Below are 6969 nucleotides of genomic sequence, written 5' to 3'. Positions count from 1 at the left end.
GTATCTGAGGCTGGATTTGACCTCAGGGCTTCCTGACTCCAAAGCTGATCCTCCATCTACTCTATCCACCTAACTGCACTCCCTATACTTCTAAGATCAAATAAAAACTCCTTTGTTAAATCCTCCACAGCTTTCCCCCATCCAGAGGTCCAGACACTCAACTTTATACTAGAGTTTTCTAGCATCTAAACATACTTGGAAGACCACATAGAGGATAGCATCAGGCAGAGCATAAGGCCATGCTTGTGAGCATTGGGTTTTCCATACTTCTACTGCATAAATCTCCAATATAATTTCCTGCTAGAAATTGCTATGGTACTTTGAACAGAATGGTAGTGTACACTTCATTAAAAAAGCCTAGAATAGCCACAAAAACTCACTATAAGTCATCAGGGTAACATTAGAGTATGCCCACACTTCTGAGAGTTAAAAACAGAGGGTTCCTATTAAGAGGAATACTTTCAAAATCATATGATCATGTCATATGCTCAACTAAGTGGGTTTTTAAAAAAAACAACCATTTATTTTGCAAACAAAGAAATAGCATTTAATAAAGCCATGCTTTTTATGGAAAACTTTAATAAGAGGCTAATAATGATTTAATAGAGAAAAATGAAAACTAGGGTAAACTAGGGATTAAAGTTCACAATGTAGTACCTCAAATTTGCAAGAGTCTGTGCCTTCGAAATGATGAAATCCTGTCACTGTGCTGATCAAATTATACTTTAGCTTTGTCTGACTCCAGCATATCATGTCAATTAAAAGGTCGCTATTACAGAAGATTGTGCTAAAGACCATTAAGATTCTGTATGCTGCTGTCATTCTTCTGTTCTTGGTGTCCCTTAGGATAGCAAAAGAAGTTTAGTTTTCTTATTATATATAAAGGCTAGGCTATTCCTTCTCAATTAATGTAATATAATTAATGTGCAAAGGCATGATGCAGTTTTAAAAAGCTGAGGGTTTAGCTCAGGGAAGGGGAAGGGATAAGAGACAATCCCTTCCTTCCCACTCCCCACCTTATCCCCAAGGCAATTCCCTCTCAGTAGTCCTTCATCTTGGGGCAATTAGGGGATGCAGTGGAAAGAATGAAAGGGAGTCAGAAAGACCTGAATTCAAATCTGCCCTCAGACACTTAGAAGCTGTGTGAGCCTGGGCAAGTCACCTAACCCTGTTTGTCTCAGTTTTCTCATCTGTAAAATGAGCTGGAGAAGGAAATGGCAAACCACTCCTGTGTCTTCATCAAGAAAATCCTAAATGAAATCACAAAGAGTTGGACTTAACTAAAAACAACAACAGTAAGTCCTTCATCTCTAGATCTGACCAGTACTCCATTGGACTGCTAATCCAACCAGTCTTATATAAGCTCAAAGGTGTGTCTGCTTCTGTTAGCCAATCACAAGATAATTCCCTGGGAGTGGGGTAGGGTGGGGAGGGTTAGTGGTTGCATCTCTCTACCCAAGGATCCAAGCAGTTTATTCCTCTCAAATTGATAAAGGGTTTATGTGCACCTAGTTTATACTTCTGATTAATCACTGCTTTAATTTGATTGATTGATTCAAGTGAGCAACCAGGACCTTTTGTCATTATACCCATTGTAATTATATTAATTTAATTACCTTAAATTATTACATATAATTATTTTAGCTTTGTCTCCTCAGGACCTAAGACAGCATCTTGTTCAGAGTTGGGCATTTGTTAATGTTGATGAATATGTATTGATTACTAATTAGCTGAACAATTTTGGGGTTGTGTCAGGAAGTGGTGGGTCCCCCCTCTTCGGAGGTCTTCAAGTAAAGATTGAATGAAAGTCACTTCTCTGATATGTTGTAGAGAGAATTCTTCATCAAGGAATAAGTTGGGTTACACAGTCTCCAGGGGTCCTTTTCAACTCTGAGATTCTGGGTACATAAAAGGGACAGGGGATTCCTGTCCTCATAGTCCAGCCTTGTAGTATGAAAGTACCCTGAAGATCTGGATTCGAGTCCCATTTCTTCCAGTAAAGCACTGATGTCTGAGTCCCATTTTCTTCTCCTCTAAGAAGAAGGATTTGGAATAAATGCTGTCTACAATTCGTTCCATCTCTGACATTCTATGTTCTATGATTCCCTTCCAGTTCTGACATTCTCTCTTCTAACATCATTCAAGCTGTGCGCTTCTATGTTCCAACATTCTATGTTCTAAGGTACCTTCTGGCTCTTTATGTTCCAGCAATCTATGTTCTAAGGCAGAGGTGTCCAATATGCTGTTTGTCACTTGTAGGTGCCCTGTAGTACTCAACAGAGTGCACCTGAAGATGAAAATGTAATTGGGAAATGTTTAACAAAATAAATGAGAATACAATAAAACATAGGTAATATTAAGTGACCTTAGACAGTATGCAGCTCTTTTGAGTTTCACACCACTATGCTAAGGTGCCTTCTGGCTCTAAAATTATGTTAAAAGTTCATAGTCTAAATTCCCTTCCAGTATTGCTATTCATTCAACCAATCAAACAAAAACAACTTTGGTGTTTATTATCTGTTAGGTATGATGCAAGTTGCTAGAGTTACAAGGACGAAAATGAAACAGTCCTTGCCTTCAAGAAGTGTGCATTCTCTCAAGAGAGACAACAGGTACATATACATAGGCATAACTAAGATTTCTGCAAAATAAAAGATAATTTTTGGGGGGTGGGTGTTGACATTGACATTAATAGAAATATTAAATAGTGCAGGGACAGGCATAATTCCTGGGATACTCCCCTAGAAATGTCCTGCCATGCTGACATTAAACCATTAACATTGTGCCTAACTCCATTGGATTCTGTGTTCATATGACTTGATACATCTCCATATTCTCCATGGGCTTGAGATAGTTTGAGAGGAGCTTGACTAAAATTGAGGTAAGCTCTATTGACATCATTTGATTTATCTGCTCAGTAATCTTGTAAAAAACAAAAAAAGAAATGAGTTTAGTTTGGCATGGTCTATTCCTTGATGAAGTCATGTTGTAATCACTGTTTCCATTCCTAGATGTTTGCCAACCATCTGTTCAATGATTCATCCTAGAATATTCCTGGAAATTGAAATCATGCTAACTGGCCTATATTTTGCAAACTCTCTTCTCTTCCCTTTTCTGTAAAAGTTGGGATATTTTGTCTTTCTCCAGTCTTTTGGTTCCTCTCCTGTTTTCCACAAATCTTTTAAATATCGCTGATGGTGTCTCAGCAATCTCTTCTGCCAGTTCTTTCAGAACCTTTGGAGAACGTAGTTCATTTGAGTCAAGTGGTTTGAAGTCATGAAGGGTAGCCAAGTGCACTCTTACCACCTTCCTAATTCCCAGCTAATCATTTTTGTTCTGTTATGTCCAGGTTAAAGGTCATTCTCTGAAGAAAAATTGTAATCAAAATAAGAACTAAATATTATTGTCTTCTCTGTGTCATCAGTCAACACAGTCCCATCCTTGCTAAGCAAAGGTCTTGTTCAGAGGTATGTGCTGGAGCCAGCTCAATCCAGCTTGAATGAGCTTGATTGTTAAATATTCAGTTCCAGAATTTACATCTCAGAATTCAGCAAACACGATTTCAGAGCTTGATTTATTGTTTTGTTGATTGTCTAGACTTAGATGATAGAGAAAATGTTAAAAATGCAGATCCTACCTACAGAGTTTCTACTACCCCCTTTGGAGAGCTGGGTGTTAAACATTTACTAGCATTCCCTTGGTTCTATTCCTTCTTTAAGCCTCCTTTTTCTCCAAATAACTACTTTAAAGTTCTATTGTTGTTGTCATTACTTTTCTTTGCCAACCATAGCTCATTCTGAGGTTTAGTATTTCTAACACCATTTTTTTTTTATGAGTGCTACACTCATATTCATTCTCTATTACCTACTTGTCTTGCTTCAATCTTCTGTATATTTCTTTTTAAAATTTTAGTCACGGGGCGGCTAGGTAGCACAGCGAGTAAGAGCACCGGCTCTAGTGTTGAGAAGACCTGGAGATCGAATCCTGGGCTCAGACACTTAGCACCCACCCAGAAACACCTGGCCGTGTAACCTTGAGCAAGTTACTTAATCCCAATTGCTTAGGGGCAGCCAGGTGGCTCAGCAAGTAAGAGCACCGGCTCCAGTGTCGGGATGACCTGGATCAAATCCGGGCTCAGATACTCAGCACCACACCCAGAAATAATAACTGGCCATGTAACCTTGAGCAAGTTACTTAACCCCTATTGCTAAAAAAAAAATTTTTTAGTCAGTGAGTTCCTTGTGTACATTAGTCTTTTTTTGAAAGAAAAAACATATACTTTTCCCCCTTCTTAATGGAATTTATTCCGTTAATATTTTCAGAATCTTATGAGTTCCAGATTTCCCAGGTTCCTTACTCAGTTCCAACTGTCCAGAGGGATATGCACCTTCTTAGAGATGACCACTGAAAGGATCATTCTGAATCCAAGGCACTAAAAAGCCAGGTCTGACTGTCCAAGAGATATGGATATGGAAGTTGCTCTGATAGTACAGATCTAGAGTGAGTGTGAAATATCTCTTCAGCAGTTCTATGAACTTGTCTCTACTTCCCAGGTGAGTATATAGGGTGTGATGGATTATTCTTTAGTATTTGAAATACTTTTTGTACACTATTAAATCTTATCTTTTTAAACAATTCTGTTGAGGTGAAGGAAATAAATAGCTGTCCTTTACCTTATCTCTATTTTGTATGTTGAGTGGGTAGATTGGCTTATAAAGGGGCCAGTCCTTGAAGGGTACATAGATGTTTCCTATCATTTTTAGACTAATCTTGGAGACCCTTGGAGAGATACTATTTCTGGAGTTGCATGATAGGGACTGGTATTTTGTGACCTTGGGCAAGTCACAACCTCTGCCCACCTCTGTTTCCTCATCTGTAAAGTGGGGATGATAATAACATCTCTCTGGGTTGTGGTAAAGATCAAATGAAATAATATTTTAAAAGAGCATTGAGAATCTTCAAGTGCTACATAAATACAAGTTTTTGTCTATTATAGTTATCAATTATTAGTATTACTGTGTAATGATGAAAAGCCTTCTAATTGTTTATGGAACTAGATGAATGAATAAGCAACTCAGAGATTACTTATTCAGAATTGAGTGTGTATACAAAAGGGATGACCTGCCCCAATTGTCCTCTTTTCCTTTGCATCTATGAAGAAGTAAGACCATTAACAGCTTAACCTAAGGGTCATTGAGGGAAGCACAGTCCACCCCATGCCCTAGCTGGAAATCATAGCTTGGCATGGCTTCTTCTTCCTCTTTTTCCATTTGTTCTTTCCTAACTTTAGGCGAATGACTCCTGAGATGGAATTGTCCAGGCAGCAACCCTGTGTTTTGGGGTTATCCAGAGGCTCCTCCAGAGATCTCACTGATGGCCAGAGGTATGGAGGTAGCAGCATGGTGACTGGGGTGATAGTGACCTATGGCAATGAAAGAGGCTGTCAATGGATATGGAAAGAGAGAAACACTGAGGATATGTAGACAAGAAGTGATCATCTCCAGAGGGAAGATCATTCCTGGGAGCAGGACCCCCCTGGACTCCTCTATAAGTACTGGCTATGGACTCAAGAGAGGTATATTACCTTGGAGCCACACTTAAGGGGAACTGGGCGAAGACTTCACAATGGAAAAAAAGGATTCCCAGTTGCAGGAATCACAATATACCTTCTGCCCTGTGCCATTCTCTGTGAATTGTCTCACTCTTTTTGTACTTTAAGCCCTCCCTACCTTGTGTCTGCAAGGGGATAGTTCTCCCTAGGTTTGGAGAGAATGCTTCTACCAATTGTGTTTACTACACTTGCTTAGCAAATATATTTTATAAAAGCTGATTATATCTGGATGTCTAATTGTTGATGGGGAGCACACCAGTGAGGGTTTGTGAGGGACAAGATGAGAAACCTAGATCCTCAGAGTTACCCCAAAAGCCCCAAGAGTACTAATAGTTTCTTCTTATTATTATTTAATATATTAATAAATATATTAAATATCAAATAAACTATATATTAAACATATTAATAATAATTATCATAATAATGCTCCAAATCTTTGAATGTAAGTCTGACTAGCCAAGTGAACTCAGAAGAAATGCTGAACATAATACTTAATACTAGTACCCTTTCTGGAAGAGAAACTGTTAACCCCTTTTGGGGAACCTCCAATTTGTCAGGGTCCTTCCTCAAATGTGGTCAGACCAGGACCAAGTTCAGTAAAATTGTTGCCTCTCTTGATCAAGTATCATTTATAGCTTGTTATGAATTATTGCTTATGTCTAATCTCTCCTTAGGGTTCTTGCCCTTTTAAATTCAACTCTTCTAAAAGGCTTTGTCCATGTTTAAGGAATCTCTTAGCTCATTGAACAGGCAGGAGATATTGGGGTCGAGACCTTCCTAGTGTCTGTGAAATATATGTAATAGGATGGAGAGGGTGCACTGGACCCATAAAGAAGGCGAGCCCAAGAAATCAGTAGTGGTAGTGGTGGTGGTGGGGAGGGACTAGCTGTTTTGTGAAATCAGTTTTTTAGTTCACAGGCCTGTCCTTTTGGAACAGAGTATAGCTTCTCCTCTACCCCACCCCAATAATGTCATCTTTGTTCTGTAAACTCTCATTATCTTGGAGATCTTAAACAGTTTAAAATTTTCCAGTTCCGGCTGCATCACCCCAACATTCCTTACATTCCAAGGAGCACAAGGGAAAGACCCTGGACCAGAGAAGAAGCAGGTTTCTCCTGTTGTCTCAGGGAAGGGCAAGGACTCACTCAGAGCCTCTCCAAACTGGCGGTTCTAAGGAACATTTATCATTAACATTTTCCTATAGGTACCTGAGGCAACTGGGGAGTGATGATGATCCTGCCTACCTCTTCTCCCTAGATCTCCTTCAGTCCCAGGTCCATAGAACTCATATCTAGAGGGGATCATACCAATCTACTCATTAAACCTCATTATTTTATAGGTGGAAAAATTTGCCTAAG

General features: G+C 39.1%; 1 long non-coding RNA gene across 1 annotated transcript; it reads left to right on the top strand.

Annotated features, from left to right (window-relative positions):
- Window positions 1-2522: 2522 nt before the first annotated feature.
- On the top strand, window positions 2523-6234 carry LOC138162110 (uncharacterized). The gene is made up of 4 exons (XR_011168551.1): window positions 2523-2612; window positions 3350-3467; window positions 4323-4553; window positions 5291-6234. It is a non-coding gene; the product is annotated as an uncharacterized lncRNA (long non-coding RNA).
- The last annotated feature ends 735 nt before the right edge of the window (window positions 6235-6969 follow it).

Source organism: Petaurus breviceps, unplaced genomic scaffold (genome assembly GCF_028583685.1).
Source record: "Petaurus breviceps papuanus isolate PSGF00001 unplaced genomic scaffold, PetGlider_PUasm1.0 186, whole genome shotgun sequence".
Taxonomy (NCBI): domain Eukaryota; kingdom Metazoa; phylum Chordata; class Mammalia; order Diprotodontia; family Petauridae; genus Petaurus; species Petaurus breviceps.
This window is presented reverse-complemented; position numbering and strand designations above follow the sequence as displayed.